Here is an 18,700-nt window from a genome sequence, read left to right on the forward strand (position 1 = left end):
TACAACATGTGATAGATTTAGTTCGGAAAAGGTATTGGAGGGTAACCGCCCCTTCGATGGGCTTTGATCCTACGACCCCAGTACGCTAGACAGGTGCTTTCTCTACTAAGCTACGAAGGACCTCCGTCGTCCTCCGATCTCTCTTCGCTTATGTGGTCGGGTTGGGATCTGACGACCAACTGGCACAACCTCACACAACCCTACTTCATTGAGCGCCGTTGCTGATTAAGCAAGTGTGTAGGAGCCGGACAATACTAAATACTATAGATAGTAGAATCTAAAAATGAGCGAAAACATGGCTGAGTCGAATTTTTTGCCCGTGCACACGCGCATATGACGTCACAGCCCTTAACGTTTCCATTGAAATCGTGACGTCATGCTCGTTTGGAGACACGTTTGACAGTTCGTTTGGAGACAGTGGATTTATCTTCGCTCATCTATATATTCCACTATCTATACTAAATACTCATCCTACTTGGTTGGCATGGGTACAAACATACATATAAGAGAGTTAGTTCTGAAAATGTATTGCGAGAGTTTGGCTGGTGGCCCGGTGCTGGGAATTTGGTTTTATCATTACCCGCTAAGCGGAGGACGACAGAGGTCCTTCGTAGCTTAGTAGGGAAAGCACCTGTCTAGCGTACTATAGTATCTATAGTGTCTATAATCATTACCTATAGCAGCAGACAGTGCTGCCCACATTAAATACTGTGAAATCATATTGAAAACATGTAATATATCGAAAAAATAATAAACCTTCCTCCAACCTGTTATCTATTAATATTATAATTATATCTTTATTATCCTACTTTGGGACATCTTGAAAAATTAAAAAGAAAACGCAGTAAATTTCAATAATGCTATTTGTGTATTTAAACAGCTGGCAACAATGTCGCAAGACGTAAACATAAACCGCTAGCAGCCCTTGGGGAGCAGGGACTATGTCCAAGGGTTTGACGATCCCTCCCCAGGCCATTTGAGAGTTGTGGGGTTTGCCTAGGATTTGGTGAGGTTTGACAGTGGGCCCTGTTAAATTCCTATAAAAACTGCATGTATCCACAAGTAGGCCCCACCAAAGCGACCGTGTGGCGCTCAAAGCGCATAAGCCCAAGTCCTGGTGTTAGGTGGGACGCTAAAAAGCCATGACACGATGGACCTCCGACGAGACAGAAGGTTTGCGCAGGCCCAATAAGCCGCCTCGATATAATCGGAAAATACCTAGGCGACGAATAAAGGATTACGATTGGAAGCTTGGAACATGGAACTGCAAGTCGCTAGGTATCGCAGGTTGCGACAGGATGATCTACGAGGAATTGCATCCCCGCAACTTCGACGTCGTGGCGCTGCAGGAGATTTGCTGGACAGGACAGAAAGTGTGGAAAAGCGGGCATCGAGCGGCTACCTTCTACCAAAGCTGTGGCACCACCAACGAGCTGGGAACCGGCTTCATACAGCTGGGTAAGATGCGCCATCGTGTGATTGGGTAGCAGTCAATCGGGACCAGCTATGGCAGCTAATGCACGAACACGAATTTCCGGATAAACTGACACGGTTGATCAAAGCGACGATGGATCAGGTGATGTATGTAGTTCAAGTTTCAGGGGCATTCTCGAGTCCCTTCGAAACCCGCAGAGGGTTACGGCAAGGTGATGGTCTTTCGTGTTTGCTATTCAACATCGCTTTGGAAGGGGTAATACGAAGAGCAGGGATTAACACGAGTGGTACTTACTTGATACTTGATGGGCTACAGCTCTTCGATGAACCTACGCCGAATGGAGTATCCTTCTCCTGGGCCAATCGCTTCCAGTCGCCCTGAACATTGAGCGCCCTCAGGTCCTCTTCAACTGCAAAAAGCCATCGTGTACGCGGCCTTCCACGAAGCCTTCGGCCTCTTCCGGGTTCTCTACTAAATATTATCTTCGCTTGACGTTCTTCCGGCATACGAACAACGTGACCAGCCCACCGTAGTCTGCCGTGTTGTATAAGCTTAATAATATCCAGCCCTTTATACACCTGGTACAATTCGTGATTCATGCGACGCCGCCACATACCGTTCTCCTGTTTACCGCCGAGTATTGTCCGCAGCACCTTACGCTCAAACACTCCGAAAGCTCTCCGATCAGCCTCCTTTAACGTCCATGTTTCATGACCGTATAAAGCCACCGGAAGAATCAGAGTAGTATACAGCGCGAGTTTTGTATTCGTTTGCAGACTACGGGACTTAAGCTGATTACGAAGTTTGTAATAAGCCCTATTTGCAGCTGCAATACGCCTTTTCACCTCGCGGGTAACATCATTATCGCACGTCACTAATGTTCCAAGATACACAAATTCTTCCACCACTTCAAATTTTTCACCATCCAGCACCATTTCGCTACCACCACCACTAATGAACCCACGTTGATTGCCAGCGACCATGTACTTCGTTTTGCTGGTATTGATCGTGAGTCCAATCCTCGCTGTCTCTCTCTTAAAAGGCACAAAAGCCTCTTCCACGGCACGGCGATCAATTCCGATAATATCGATATCGTCCGCAAATCCCAGGAGCATATGCGATTTTGTGATAATGGTACCGCTTCTTTGCACACCAGCTCTCCTAATCGCTCCCTCGAGCGCTATATTGAGTAGTAGATTCGAGAGTGCATCACCCTGCTTTAATCCATCTAAGGTAACAAATGACGTCGATATTTCATCCGCAACCCTTACACTTGATTTCGATCTGTCCAACGTTATACGAATCAGCCGTATCAGTTTCGCCGGAAAACCATGCTCAAGCATAATTTGCCATAATTCATTCCGTTTCACTGAATCGTACACCGCCTTGAAATCAATAAACAGATGATGTGTCTGCAAGTTGTACTCCCGGAATTTATCAAGGATTTGTCTCAGGGTAAACATTTGATCCGTCGTTGATCGGCCCTCACGAAAACCTACTTGGTATTTGTTGCAGACAACCTTATCGCAGCGTACCATTCGGTACCCTGCACGCCGCTGTGCTCTCACTAGGCAGCATAGCTGTCACTGTGTGATGCTGGAGATGCACATCAATGAGATTTCAATGTGGTTGTCGTTGTATTTGTTTTGTATGTAGTTTCAGTTTTGTTTACGTCTCGTACATAAGTTAGTTTTGTACCGTTTTAATGTGTCGCGAAATATAGTTTTAATCACTATTCTCTACGCGTTTTATTCCTCTTATGTAGAGGATCGCGAGAAGAAAACCATCGGGTTTCACGGTATAAAAGTGGCGACGAGTATTTTCGCGTGTGAGGGTAGTTTTTACCGTCGACAAAAACTCACCCAACATTTCGTCACCCGTGCGGAAAAAGAGAAAGAGGAGTGCAATGGCTGATGGTGAAAACGGGCAAAATGGTGTTGATCCCACGGGAGTGTTTAATCCATGGCAGCAGTTGAATCAGCCGATTAATCCCGTGGCGGTGGCTCACCAGCTTCAGCAGCAAATTCATGCCCCCGTTGTGACTACTCACCAGCAGCAGCAGCCGTTCATTCCAATTTCAACTGCTCAGCAACAGCAGTTCCCAAACTTCCCACCCCACCACCCGCAAGCCCAGGTTAGTACCGAGATGTTCATGCAGTTAATGCAAATGGTGCAAAAGACGCTTGCCCAGAGCCAACAGTCACAAGCACAAAGTTAGTTGCAAAATCAACAGCTGATGGCACAGCTTGTACAGAGGAAGCCGTAGGCCGAAGAACAGCAGCAACAGTTTCTTCGGAGAATTTCATCGTCGATAAAAGTGCCACCCAACCCGGAACAGATCCTTGACTCTTTGGCCAGCAATATCAAGGAATTTCGGTATGAGGCCGAAAGTAATTCCACTTTCGCAGCTTGGTACTCGCGATACGACGACCTTTTCGAGAAGGATGCTGCAAGGCTGGACGACGAGGCAAAAGTTCGTCTGCTCATGCGCAAACTGGGCTTATCGGAGCATGAAAGGTACGTGAGCTACATTCTTCCTAAATTCCCAAAGGAGTTTACTTTCATGCAGACAGTGGACAAGCTGAAAAGCTTGTTCGGAGCTAAAGAATCGGTGATCAGCCGCCGATACAGATGTCTGCAAATTGCGAAGAATCCTACCGAGGATCATGTAGCGTTCGCCTGCAGAGTGAACAAAGCTTGCGTCGAGTTCGAACTGGGGAAGCTCGCAGAAGAGCAGTTCAAGTGCTTGGTCTACGTGTGCGGCCTAAAATCGGAGAATGACGTCGAGATCCGTACCCGACTCCTCACTAAAATAGAGGACAACAATGACGTCACCTTAGAACAGCTCTCCGAGGAGTGTCAGCGCCTTTTCAACCTCAAGCACGACAGCGCGATGATTGAATCTCCATCTCCGTACGGCCAAGTACAAGTGGTGAGGAAGTTTGCTGGTAACCGGTTCGCCAAGCAAGAAAGAGAGTCCCCAAAGCGTTCTTCCGGTGCCGCCGCCAAGAAGCCTAGTTATTCGTGTTGGCTCTGCGGTGCATTGCATTATATTCGGGACTGCAGTTATAAAAACCACAAATGCTCCGATTGCGGCCAATTTGGACACCGCGAAGGATACTGTGATAGTGCTAAGTCCCGGAAACCAGGAAACAAACGCAGGAAACGGGTAATATCAACCAAGGTGGTTATGGTCGACATGTGCAGTGTGCAGCAGCGACGTAGATTCGTCTCCGTTGGTCTTTTCGGATCAAAAATTCGGCTGCAACTCGATACCGCTTCCGACATCACTGTCATCAGCAGGGAGAGTTGGCAGAAAATAGGGAGTCCTGCCCTATCGCCGGCAACAGTAAAAGCCAAGACTGCTTCCGGAAATGTCTTGTTGCTCGATGGGGAATTCGAGTGCAACGTTACCATCGGAGAAATTACGCGACGTGAACGAATACGTGTTACTGCGAACCAGTTGCATCTACTCGGTGCTGATTTAGTCGATGTTTTCAACCTCTGGTCCGTACCCATGGACACCTTCTGCTGTCAAGTGACCGGATCTTCGTTGCCTACCGCTGCTCTCAAGTCGACTTTCCCCAACGTGTTCAGCGAGCAACTCGGCTTGTGCAGCAAAACGAAAGTGAAGTTAGAGCTGAAAGAAAACATTCGACCCGTTTTCGTCCCGAAACGTCCGGTTGCATACCGTATGTACGACGCCGTAGATCTTGAGCTCGACCGCCTAGAGAAGCTAAATATCATCACCCCGGTCGAATATTCAGAGTGGGCCGCTCCAATCGTTGTCGTCCGTAAAGCCAATGGTTCCATTCGAATTTGCGGAGACTATTCCACAGGGTTGAATGCAGCGCTTCAGCCAAACCAGTATCCGCTTCCCCTTCCGGATGATATTTTCGCCAAGCTGGCTAATTGTAAGGTTTTCAGCCAGATTGATTTGTCGGATGCCTTCTTGCAAGTGGAGGTTGATGAGCAGCACCGTAGGTTGCTCACGATCAACACGCATCGGGGTCTCTATTCCTACAATCGTCTGCCTCCCGGTGTGAAGATCGCGCCTGGGGCGTTTCAGCAAGTCATCGACACGATGCTAGCCGGCTTAGAGTGCACTTCCGGCTATTTGGATGATGTCATAATCGGCGGAAGAACGGAGGAAGAACACGATCGCAATCTACGGGCTGCTCTGAAGCGAATTCAAGATTTCGGCTTCACAATTCGTTCTGAAAAGTGCACATTTCGCAAGCAACAAGTGAAGTACGTAGGCCTCGTCATCGATGCTCGCGGGTTACGTCCAGATCCAGCTAAGATCGAGGCAATTATGAAGCTGCCACCTCCCACAAATGTGTCTGAAACGCGTTCGTTTTGGGGGCCATCAACTATTATGGCAAGTTCGTCCCCAATATGCGCAAGCTACGGTATCCGCTCGACAATCTCCTCAAAGCTGAAGCAAAATTCCAATGGACTGCAGAGTGCCAAACAGCGTTTGAGCAATTCAAGCGAATTCTTTCCTCGGATCTACTCCTTACTCATTACGATCCTAAGCGGGAGATCATAGTGTCCGCCGACGCTTCTTCTGTCGGGCTCGGAGCAACGATCAGTCACAAGCTCCCCGACGGCACCGTCAAGGTCGTCCAGCATGCGTCTAGAGCACTCACGAAAGCCGAGCAAGGGTATAGTCAGCCGGATCGAGAAGGTTTGGCCATCGTCTTCGCTGTAACGAAGTTTCACAAGATGCTTTTCGGGCGGCACTTCCGACTGCAAACCGACCATCAGCCTCTGCTACGAATTTTCGGTTCCAAGAAGGGAATACCAGTGTATACTGCCAATCGCCTCCAACGCTTCGCTTTGAACTTGCTTCTCTACGACTTCGACATCGAGTATGTGCCAACTCACAAGTTTGGAAATGCAGACCTGCTCTCGCGATTGATTAACCAACATGTCAAGCCCGACGAGGATTACGTCATCGCGAGCCTCAACTTGGAAGAGGACCTTAGGTCAGTAGTGTCTAATACGGTTAAAGTTTTGCCTCTCAATTTCAGAGCCGTCGCGCAAAGCACCCAAGCAGACCCTCTGCTCCGAACAGTCTACCACCACGTTCAACACGGTTGGCCCCAGTCCAAACTTCCGGGGTCCGACATCAAACGGTTCCAATCCAGACAGGAATCGCTCTCCGTGGTAGATGGGTGCATCTTGTTTGCCGAACGGCTGGTCATTCCATCGCTACAACGCAAGCGATGCCTTGAGCAACTTCATCGTGGTCATCCCGGCATGCAGCGAATGAAAGCCCTTGCCAGGAGTTATGTCTACTGGCCCAGTTTGGATGCTGACATCGTGAACTTCGTGAAGACATGTTAACAATGTGCATCAGTGGCCAAATCACCTCCTCATTCTCTACCGGTGCCATGGCCAAATCCAACAGTTCCGTGGCAACGTGTCCACATTGACTACGCCGGTCCGATCGAAGGCGAGTACTACCTCATCGTTGTAGACTCGTTCTCAAAGTGGCCAGAGATCGTTCAAACCAACCGTATCACATCGGCAGTGACCATTAATATCCTTCGCGGATTGTTTGCTAGACTGGGTATGCCAACAACACTGGTCAGTGACAACGGTACCCAGTTCACTAGTGCCGAATTCGCCGATTTCTGCGCCTCTAACGGCATCGAACACCTGACAACGGCTCCTTTCCATCCACAATCGAATGGCCAAGCGGAGCGGTTCGTGGACACTTTCAAGAGATCTGTGAAGAAAATTCGAGAGGGAAGAGGATCGATACAGCAAGCACTGGACATTTTCTTGCTGACGTACCGGAGCACGCCTAATCGGGGACTACCCGACCAGAAGTCGCCATCCGAGGTCATGTTTGGACGAAAAATCCGCACGTGTCTCGAACTTCTGCGTCCTCCGCCGGTACGAACATCAGTGGCAATGCCAGCCGACCGTAAGCAACTCAGATTCTTCAGCCAAAATGACCTCGTCTACGCCAAGCTACATGGTCGTAACGGTTGGAAGTGGGTTGCCGGTAAAGTAGTTGAGAGAATCGGAGACGTGATGTACAACGTGTGGATTGTTAATCAACGAATGCTACGCTCATATCAATCAGCTACGGAGTCGTCTTGATGCTGACACGACGCAAAACCAATCCACTAATGAAGCCAGTTCTCGCCAGTATTTATTGCCGCTCGATATCCTGTTGGGTGCTTGGAATCTTCCAAATGAATCAGCCGGCACTCTGGCATCTTCGCCTGTTCGGAACGCCTCTGCTTCAACTCCATCATCGGTGTCAGTCTCAAGTCCCTTGCCGGCTTGTGTTTCGTCCACGCCACGAAACGAGCCGACTTCGTCAACATCATCAGCAACGTCAACATCGACCGAATTCGAATCTGCTATCGAAGTGGAACCGGTGGTAGATCATCCAAGGCGCTCTTCTCGAGTACGAAGACCGCCAAATAGGTTTGATCCCTACCATCTGTATTGAGAGGGGAGATGTTGCAGACAACCTTATCGCAGCGTACCATTCGGTACCCTGCACGCCGCTGTGCTCTCACTAGGCAGCATAGCTGTCACTGTGTGATGCTGGAGATGCGCATCAATGAGATTTCAATGTGGTTGTCGTTGTATTTGTTTTGTATGTAGTTTCAGTTTTGTTTACGTCTCGTACATAAGTTAGTTTTGTACCGTTTTAATGTGTCGCGAAATATAGTTTTAATCACTATTCTCTACGCGTTTTATTCCTCTTATGTAGAGGATCGCGAGAAGAAAACCATCGGGTTTCACGGTATAAAAGTATTCACCGACGAAGGACTCTTCAAGCGGTCTCAATCTGTTGAACAGAATATGGGACATAATTTTGTACGCCGAATTGAGGAGGGATATTCCTCGATAATTGGCGCACTCCAGTCTGTGCCCTTTCTTAAAGAGAGGGCATATGAGGCCGTCCAACCAGCTAGCAGGCATTTCCTCGTCTTCCCATATTTTCGACATAATACGGTGCAGAACTTCATAAAGCTGCTCACTGCCGTGTTTGAGAAGTTCAGCCGGAAGCTGGTCCTTTCCCGCAGCCTTATTGTTTTTCAGCTCTTTAACAACTTTTTTAACCTCATCTAGTGTATGTGACACCACAGCTTGTCCATCGTCGCTAATATTTATTCTGTTCACCGATGCGATGTACAATCACTTCCACTATTCAACAAAGTCTCGAAGTGTTGCTTCCACCTAGCAGCTACTTCAGTTTTATCTGTCAGCAAATTCTCTTCTTGGTCGTTGCAGATGACGAATGATGGCGCTGTCTTCCTCCACACGCCATTGACAGTCTCAAAAAACCTCCGCAAATCGTGTTACTCCATTCTTTCCTGCGCGCCAGTAATCACTTGTTCTTTATACTGTTTTTCTTCCTGCGGTGGGTTCGTTTTTCGGCTGCTCTTGCTTCCTTGTACCGATCTCTATTCGATCGGGTACCCGACACCAACATCCGGCTTCTGGCAACGTTCTTCTCGTCTGTCACTCTCTGACACTCCACATCAAACCAACCCGTCCTGGGTCGCCTCTGTGCAGTGCCTACCACTTCTCGTGCTGTTGTGCTCACCGCTCCATGGATCGACTCCCATAGATCGTTGATGTTGTCGCTAACGTTGATTGCACTTTTCCGTTCGTCGAGCTTCTGGCGGTACTCTGCTGATACTCCTTCCGCCGACAATCGCTAAATATTGTAACGCATCGTTCGCTGTGATCTTTCGTTTGATACAGTTGACAACCGTGATCGAATTTCACTGACAACGAGGTAGTGATCAGAGTCAATGTTCGGACCTCTGAATGTCCGCACATCGATAACATCCGAGAAATGGCGCCCATCCACCAGAACTTGGTCTATCTGGTTGCAAGTTTCACCATTTGGGTGTCTCCAGGTGTGCTTTCGGATGTTCTTTCGTGCAAAGTAGGTGCTACTGATGGCCATCCCTCTGGCAGCAGCAAAATTTACTAGCGGTAGGCCGTTGTCATTGGTAGTGGAGTGAAGGCTCTTCCTACCGATTATGGGACGGAAAAAGTCCTCTCTACTGACACGAGTGGTACAATTTTCAATAAGTCAGTCCAGGTATTTGGCTTCGCCGACGACATACATATTATGGAACGTAACTTTGAAAAGAACTTTGAGAATCAGACTGAAGAGGGAAGCTAAGCGGATCGGACTAGTCATCAACAAGTCGAAGACGAAGTACATGATAGGAAGAGGTTCAAGAGAAGACAGTGTGAGCCACCCACCGCGAGTTTGCATCGGTGGTGACGAAAAAGAGGTGGTAGAAGAATTCGTGTACTTGGGCTCACTGGTGATTGCCGTAAATGATACCAGCAGAGAAATTCGGAGTCGTGGAAATCGTACGTACTTTGGACTCCGCAAGACGCTCCGATCGAATAGAGTTCACCGTCGTACCAAACTGACAATCTACAAAACGCTCATTAGACCGGTAGTCCTCTACGGACACGAGACCTGGACGATGCTCGTCGAGGACCAACGCGCACTTGGAGTTTTCGGAAGGAAAGTGCTGCGTACCATCTATGGTGGGGTGCAGATGGCGGACGATACGTGGAGGAGGCGAATGAACCACGAGTTGCATGAGTTGCTGGGAGAACCATCCATCGTTCACACCGCGAAAATCGGACGACTGCGGTGGGCCGGGCACGTAGCCAGAATGTCGGACAGTAACCCGGTGAAAATGGTTCTCGACAACGCACAAGAAGGCGAGTTGCGCAGCGGGCAAGGTGGATCGATCAGGTGGAAGATCACTTGCGGACCCTCCATAGACTACGTGGTTGGCGACGTGTAGCCATGGACCGAGCCGAATGGAGAAGACTCTTATATACCGCACAGGCCACTTCGGCCTTAGTCTGAATAAATAATAATATGAAAGGTATTAGTATTAGTCAACTACTTTTCGGGAAGATTTTACTTGGGTGGCCCATATTACTCCGATCACCTCTACTGTCTAAGAAATGCTTCTCCATATGCATCGGCAGAGATTCTTCCTATGAGTAGTGTTCGAGCAACTTATAACAACAAATCGGCAATCGCGAATACAGTTATCTCCTTCATGCAAGGCACGTGATAGCACACGTTATTTTGCAGCTTGCGCTACGACGGCTAGCGGGTGTACTTTTGCGGGTGAAACTTCAACGACGTCTTATTTCCAAGCTCATTAATCATTTTCTCAATCGTTCTTACGAGTGATCTTCTTAGAATCCATCCTCCAGAAAATTAAAAAACCGATTTTTTTGTATTATTTTGGAATCTTTTTAACATGTTGCAAAGACTTTGGTGGCAAAATGAACGCACGATCAAAACTACGAGCGAAAAAGAATCGTGTAAAAACAGAATCATGTGTAGTTGATGTACGGTCCTTTATATTCGTAGAGACCGGCATTATGCTATTACAGTCGCCTCTCTACATCTCGATATTGAAGGGACCTTCCAGATAGGGAGAGATCGAGGAATGGAAGGAACATTGAAATGGGTACTAGATCCAAAAAAGCTCGTTGCTATGAAAAACGACAACAAAACAAAATGTCGTTTCCTGTTGTTGTGGTGTTTGTTATTGTCCAAAGATGGTCTAGTAAAACCTGTCCACGTTAAATTTCGGACACCCATCATCCCATGCGATTTTTTAAAATTTTCACAAACCACTGAGGAGATCAATTTACACGACAGTTGAATCTCTTCGCTTTATGTTATTCTTTCAGCGGGTTTTCCTTCTTGTCAAAAGAGATAAAATGGCTACAAATCAGTTGGACATTGTCTCAGTGTCCGAAATTTAACGTGGACAGGCTTTAGCCTAAAAATTTGAACACATTGGCCTAAGGAGAGTGAATCCTGAACAAAATATGATCAGAACTCATCGAGATAGAGAGATATCGGTATAAGAAGGTTATCGAAATGTAGGAAGCCTAAATATATGTAGATTGAAGCGACTGAGGAAACCATTGACATAGGAAGAGTTATCGAGATGTAGCGAGTCGACTATACATGGACCTCCTCCCTTGGCGTTGTTCATCTTGGTAAAATAAATAAGCAGACTTTTTTTTTATAAGTTTCACTTTATTTTAATAAATTTTCAATATTATATTCAATATTTACCTTCCGCTTAGTAAAAGCTTATGTTTCAAATGACAGTACAGTAGTTCTTAATTTCTTTCACGTATAATACAGCGAATTCAAGAATAGTTATGTTGCTTTGCCGTAATCGCTTAAAAATATATAAAACAATTAATTACGATCGACTGGAATATCTGCAAATAAAAAAATCTGAACAAAACTATATAAACAAGTAGTATAATAAATCTCTCACATATTGGCGGCTTACAGAACGAAAAATAAACTATGTTCCTAATGTCCGGCTCTTTCACACAAATGCTCATTCCGACCTAACAAAGAAGCGGAAACGAATCCTAACCTGCTAGTATATTACAAGAGTACCTATGTTTTACTTTTTTTTGTGTTTTCGTTTTATTCTTCACATATTTGTTACGCTCCAATTTATTGATTTTGCCTTTTATTAACAATTTGTTTAACTCGAACCATTATGAAGGGCTTCATCGCTCTTCTTCATCCGTTTATCAACTGATTCAGCGCAGTGTGTAGTAGTACAAAAAGCATCCATATTTCGGCTGTCTCGGTTCGAAGTGCTTGCAATTTTTATTGTTAATATCTACTATAATTTCGGTACTACAAAGTTGAACATGTTTCACAAAAACACATCAGTTTGCAAGTCTAATAACGTGGATAATCGATCCCAGTAATATCAGCGACGTTAATTAGTTTCTAAAAAAAACAAAAAAATATTCGAAAAAATATGATTTTGGGATTTGAAATTTTTGAATAAAATAACATCGCCGATATTTCAAAATCTCGATTAGTGTTGCAAAAGTATAAATCTTGAATGCCAAGTATCCGAATCAGAATATGGGCTTATCTTTATGTCGCTTTTGTTCTACTTTTGCTTTAATCGGGAAAAAATACTTAATTCATGTCTAGTTTTGATCCTTTTTGGGTATGTTGTGTTTTTGTTACTACTTTTTATATGCTAAATGAAATGAATATTTTTTTGTTAGTTTATGGAAGAATTTTCTCTGGTTTCGTTTCGGCTTATAGCAGTTTAGTAATGTCTATGCATGGTGCGTTATATGTTTGTTTTCCAATAAAAATGTCCGTTTGCGTTAGTCTTTCGATTATTAGTAATTTTTGTCTTCATTTTCGCTATTATCAACATACTTGGCTTTGAATTATGATTCATTTGAAATGTTAAGAGTTTATGCAATGAACCGCATCAAAATGCACATTTTGTTTACATATAAACTGAATCAATTTTAGTCTTTGAACTCGAGGATTATTTTGTTGAAGGAACCTATTATGGACAAAATATGAGAACAAAAACCATAAATGGAGCACATTTTCTAGTCAATGGTGACAGTTTTTGAGTTTTTATAAAACAGAAGGAAGAAATAGGATATAGAATAGGGCCTATTAATATTATGTAGTCTATTACATAATTCCATTAATAAAATTTTGTTTTCTTTAAATAATATATAGCAATAATATATAACAAGAAAGGGACATTGCCATCACGGCGGTCAAAGCTCTACTCGCACTCATCAACTTCCGCCTCCGCGAAGGAAAAGGTAAGAAGTATTCAGTGGGAGCAAGGCATTCTTCGTTGTAGACTGGTGCTGAAAAACGTTTCGACTTGAAGGGACATCCACGGAGTGTCAGTAAACCGGATTTTGAAGTGACAAAACCGTTTCACGGAGAACAAGCGAGTGCCATTTAGAACGGAATTTGAGGCAAAAAGTCGGGTCAACAACGTTGCCAGATAAAATTAAACTACAGTTAACTATGCGTTTTGTTGAAAAGGTAATTACATTGTGTTTATCCCTAGGGTAAGCAAATTTCACATTTGAGTTGAATATTGATGAGCTTTATTGATACCGTCAAACGGGGTGACTTGCAACACTTGGGTTTGCCACAAGTTTTTGTTTTTTTTACAATAAAAATATGCCCAAGCATCGAACTTGTCGTCACGCATCCCTAGGTTACATTGTATTTGTTGTGCCTAGTTGGTATTAAGGTGAAAATATTACTCACTGTTGTTTTTTTGTATTATTTTGTGAAACATTTTCGTTAATTGAAAGTCGAACGTCGTAAATCGTAAGTTCGTATAGCAAATTAAATATAATTTCACCAAAATCGATCCCCTCTCCAGTTACAGTACCTAATAAGGTATGTAATTACGCAAAAAAACTTTAAAATAATAAAATGGTTTGTTTTTGAAATATCAACTCTTTCGAAATTTGTCCCCCTGCGGGGTGACTTGCAACTGCTGATACACGATAGTTTTATTTATCAAAAACTGCTGATTCAGTTTTTAAACATTTTTTTTTTTTTTCAAACTAGCATTGATTTTATATTACAGAATTCCTTTACTAGCCGCGAAACTACAAAAAAAACTGAAGGAAGTCGCATGATTTCTAATTTTTCAAAGAAAACTTTGATGAAGGCAGCGGTAGAAGTTAAAAAACAAATTATTTATCTGGGAAGCCGCTTGGCGGTACGATTTGTCCCCAACAACAATTTTACATTATCTTACTACAGAAAACAGTAAAACTAAGACTTACGGTGGGCAAACAGTGTTGAATCCCCAAGAAGATCCAACACTTGTGGATGGTTTGCTGCTTGCTGCGGAAATGCCTTTTCAAAATGATTTATTAACATAATTGTGGTAAATTGGATGATGGGGAATGAAAGGAAAACCGTTTTTAAAAACAACTATCCAGGGAATGACTGGTGGTGCACACCATTCTTAAGCCGACATAGAGCACTTTCAAACCGATGACTTAAAAATATCAATCGATACGTTGAAATCGTGAAAAAGGCGGAATGAGGGGAGGGGGATCCCTCAAGTAAGGCTCCTGCATTGACAGTGATGAAGAATGACCCAGGATGAAAAATCACTATGATTAAGTTGTTCTAAAACATGTTATGATTGAATTCGATGATGTGTTGGAAGTCACCCCGCAGTAGGGGTGGCTTGCAACACCCATCATTTTGATATTATTTTCATATTTTTATTATTGTTGTATATCTGATTATATGTCTAATCACTTATATTAGGACCCATTAAAAATATCATGTACTAGTAGAATGAATAAATCCTTTTAATTCAGAATTATTGAGCGAGAAACTTGAAAAGTGTTGCAAGTCACCCCGTTTGACGGTATAAGAATCTAACAATTTCGCATATGCCCAGTTCTTATACAGGTTTTGTTAGATTATTATACAGAATTGTTAGAAAATCTAACAACCGCCGGTTGGGTGATAGTCCCATTATTCCACGAAAGAGCGTACTTTGAAGTCAAAAGAGCATACTTCAAAGTATTTTGTGTGTAAACTTTTTTAGCAGTGTAGGGAAAGCAAATTTCACATTTGAGTTGAATATTGACTAATTTTATTATATTTCCAAATATTTCGCAAAAGCAGCCCTAATTTTATTGATCCGTGCTTCTATGACGATTTAAGCTCTGGTCGTCCGAACCTTATTGGCTTCCAAGATATAGAGAGATTTCGACTTTTTCCACGCGGCTTGCGCGGCTACCGTAAAGTTAGGGGTTGTTCGTGTTAACAACCAACGGTTTGGTCTTGCTGACGTTGATGGTCAGACCCGCGACAGAGGAACGCTCGGCTAGGTCGTTGAGCTTACTCTGCTCATCAGTGCCCCGTTGCACAATAAGTGAAATTGAAATCGTTCAGATGCTCCATAGTGACAATTAGGTACTCGACCAACAATCGCATCCACCATGACCTCGTCGATTACGATGAAGAACAGTTGTAGCGGAGATAGAATACTTTTATTTTATCACTAAAGCCAGATTGGCCTGTACAGTGCATAAAAGTCTTCTCCATTCAGCTCAGTCCGTAACTTCACTTCGCCAACCACGCAGTCTGCGGAGGGTTCGCAAATCATCTTCCACCTCATCGAACCGCCTTGCTCGCTGTGCACCTCGCCTTTTTGTTCCCGTCGGATTGTTGTCGAGAAGGATAGTATGGATAGCATTCATTTGAAAGGGGATGATTCTAAGAGTTCTAAACTTGTGTTAATCTTCAATCGAGCTTCCACTTACTAGGCATGGATCCACTACTCTCCAGGTACGAGTCAATGTTTGTCTGAGACTTGCTTTACTCGGGTGGCGTTTACAACAGGCCCTGACCATTATGATCAGCGGATTAAAATGTGGGCTGGATTGTGGCAGAACAACGGATCCTTTTTTGCCATCGGACGCATCCATTCCGAACACCATAACGCTAGCAGGATGCTTGGTCAGAAACACGTTTTTTACGCTCTTCGGTTACGTCTTTTACCGAGAGAGAACTAATATGCCATCGGGCCTGGAGTTTGATACGGGATCGCCGTTGAACATGCTCTCGTTGGTAAACAAAATTACGATTGATTAAGCTCAAGATTCTCTTACATCGCTAGACTCGTAGCTCCCAGATGCAGTTAGTATTATCATGTGAATTTTATCCGTCTTCCTTTATGATGTTCTGTGCCATAAAGTCATTGATCTTATGTTCCATCGCCATCTTTTTTATTGAATGCAATGAATTTTCCCGAATCTTCCTTTTGACGTAAACTACGTCTAAGGGGAAGACTCGGATACAGGGTGTAAAATGAAAATTTCAAAATTGGAGACCGTCACGAAAACATGTAAGATTTGTAACATCGATAGATCCTTTATCTTTCAATGGATTTTAAAGATTTATGCGGAATGATTGGCTCAGTGCACCATATTTGGTTTTACGTAGTTTACGTCGATCGGTCGTGTCTTGTATACAACCCCAAATTTTTTTTATCCGTATTAAAGAGATTTGCAGCCCTATGCTGGCTCATCTTTTAGATTAATCTTTCTTTTAATGGCAGCAATTACCATCGGAATCCGAGATGCTTTTCTCGGTTTAAGACCCTTTCCTTTGTTTTCGCAAGAGATAAATTACGAATGCGCTGTTACTTCGCCATGGAGTAACTCTCAGACTGAAAAAACTGGAAGCGATTAGCCCAGGATCCAGTCCAGTGAAGGCGGAAACTCCATTTGGCGTAGGGTCATCGAGGAGCTGTAGCCCATAAAGTATGCAGTAAGTTATCCGTACAGCACATAGTTTTATTTTCTAAAATTTACGAAACAATTCGTAATTTTTAATGTGCTATTGTGGATCTCATAATGCATCTAATATAAAAGCCGATACAGTCAATGTCAACTACGACCATCCTTTACAATAGGCATTGATATGGAATTAATCACCTGCTTGAGAAAATGCAAAAGAATCTACAACTACGATACGAACTTTAGTAAGTTTCACGGACTCCTAGCATTTGGTAAGAATAAGGTGATCAGCAGCATGACACTCAAATAGAAATCCTAGTCCGAAGAAACAAAAATCATAGAAAGTTTTCTCTGTACAATAATTAAAATACAATGTGAACAATGTAATCATGAACATCGTTCGTACATACCAAATTTTTTACTGGAATTTCAGCAATTTGTTAAACTTTTACCGAGATTCGCACAGTCGAGCCGCAGTCTACATGTTTTTTGCTGGGATTTTTGTCAAAGTTACAAAAGGTCAGCAAATAATTTGCCGAGAATCAACCAAGAAACGTCATTTTGCTGGCACACGGCTGTCCGGATTTTGCAAGCTGAAAAAAAGACTAAGTTTAATTCTAGAAACATTCTATTAAGCCAACAATGTGCCCCACTTGTACGGAACTAAATTGCTGAACAATAATAAATGCCAATGTCAAGAAATTAACAGTCATCTAATTCAGTAAACCAAGCGGATATTTACGACAGTCAAGCAATCACTTTTTTTTGCATCCAAAGATGTTCAGTTTTAGCATACCAAAGTCTTGTCCATAATTCGTTATTCTTACACAAAAGCATTTGATGCGTTTTTCAGTTTATCCTAGGGCCATAATTTTGTTTACGTTACAATTTTCGAAGCAATAAATTTTAGAGCAAGTGATACGAGGGCAAAGCTGCTACTGATTAAGCACAAAAAATACGTTTTAATTTAGTAATCGAGTAGGTAGATACAAGGTTTTGTCTTTCACGTAAAGGGAATCGATCCAAAGACTGTAATTTTGTTACGAAAACGGTCGATATCTTCAAAGTATTAGTTGGAAATATAGGAACGGTTTTTTTCCCTAAATTCTGCACAAGATCAGCATCAGATATGAGAAGGATGAAATATAGAGAGAGATGACTTCTACAAAATATTGTGCCGGTTTATGGTGTCTGTATAGAGAGAGGAAAAGTGTACTTGTTTTTATTTCTTTGCGGACAAATGTATCCATTCGTCGAAATTTGAGCTTTAACATTTTTCATTTCGAATAAACCAGGCTTTTTTTTATATTCGAGCGTTTTTTTCTCATTTTTCCTGTCTAAAGTTATGTTCGGTTCATTTAAAATCTTTTACCGACATCCTAATCGCTACTAATTTGTTGTATCCGCTAAACTGGGCTATTGATTAATTGGTAAACTGTTTATTCTTTTTGCTGGTGTTCTGGTTTGACATTATTTATGCAGCTTAAAGTTTATACGAAAAGTTTAGATGAACATTGATGGGTTTTATGATTTATGAATGGTTTGTTAATTTGAGTACTAACGTTTTTTGTCTTTTATTTCTACTGAATGATTCGTACTTCTATTTTAGTACATCGTACGCCAAGGATGCTCAGTTTTGCTAATATCTATTGGTTTCTAAACATTATCAACTGTTTTCTTTTTTTGATTTTCCCTCTTTGTTTCTGGTTTTCACATCCTCTCCCGTATTGTTCTCTCAGTTACGCACTGCGTTATCCTAAAGTATGAATTGCAATAATGTACAAAATAAACATCCATATTGAAAATTAGAAACCAAATAATCACTTTCCTCATTTGTTTTTTTTTCGTAAATAAATAACTTAATAATTACAATAAAATTACATTTCGCATTCAATATCACTCGTTTCCGTTGCTGATGTTGCTTACATTTTGTTTCGATTCCGTCAAAAATTAATCATCGAAAAACTAGAGAAGACTAATTTTACCTAACCAGAAGTCAGTTACACTGCTGAGTGATGAAACTCTGACCGGGCAATGTTACGCATTAGATTAGATAGTGCAAATATGGAAAATTTTGCGCAGAGCCGTCAAAAATGAAGCTCTGTGATACTTACGGAAATAGCGTGT

The 18,700-nt window shown here is 43.1% G+C and overlaps 1 protein-coding gene across 1 annotated transcript in view; it reads left to right on the forward strand.

The window, feature by feature from the left end:
• Positions 1–18,700, forward strand: part of LOC134212660 (uncharacterized) — a 328,376-nt gene that overhangs the window by 216,030 nt on the left and 93,646 nt on the right. The window lies entirely within an intron of this gene.

The sequence above is a fragment of the Armigeres subalbatus genome, chromosome 2 (genome assembly GCF_024139115.2).
Source record: "Armigeres subalbatus isolate Guangzhou_Male chromosome 2, GZ_Asu_2, whole genome shotgun sequence".
Classification (NCBI taxonomy): Eukaryota; Metazoa; Arthropoda; class Insecta; order Diptera; family Culicidae; genus Armigeres; species Armigeres subalbatus.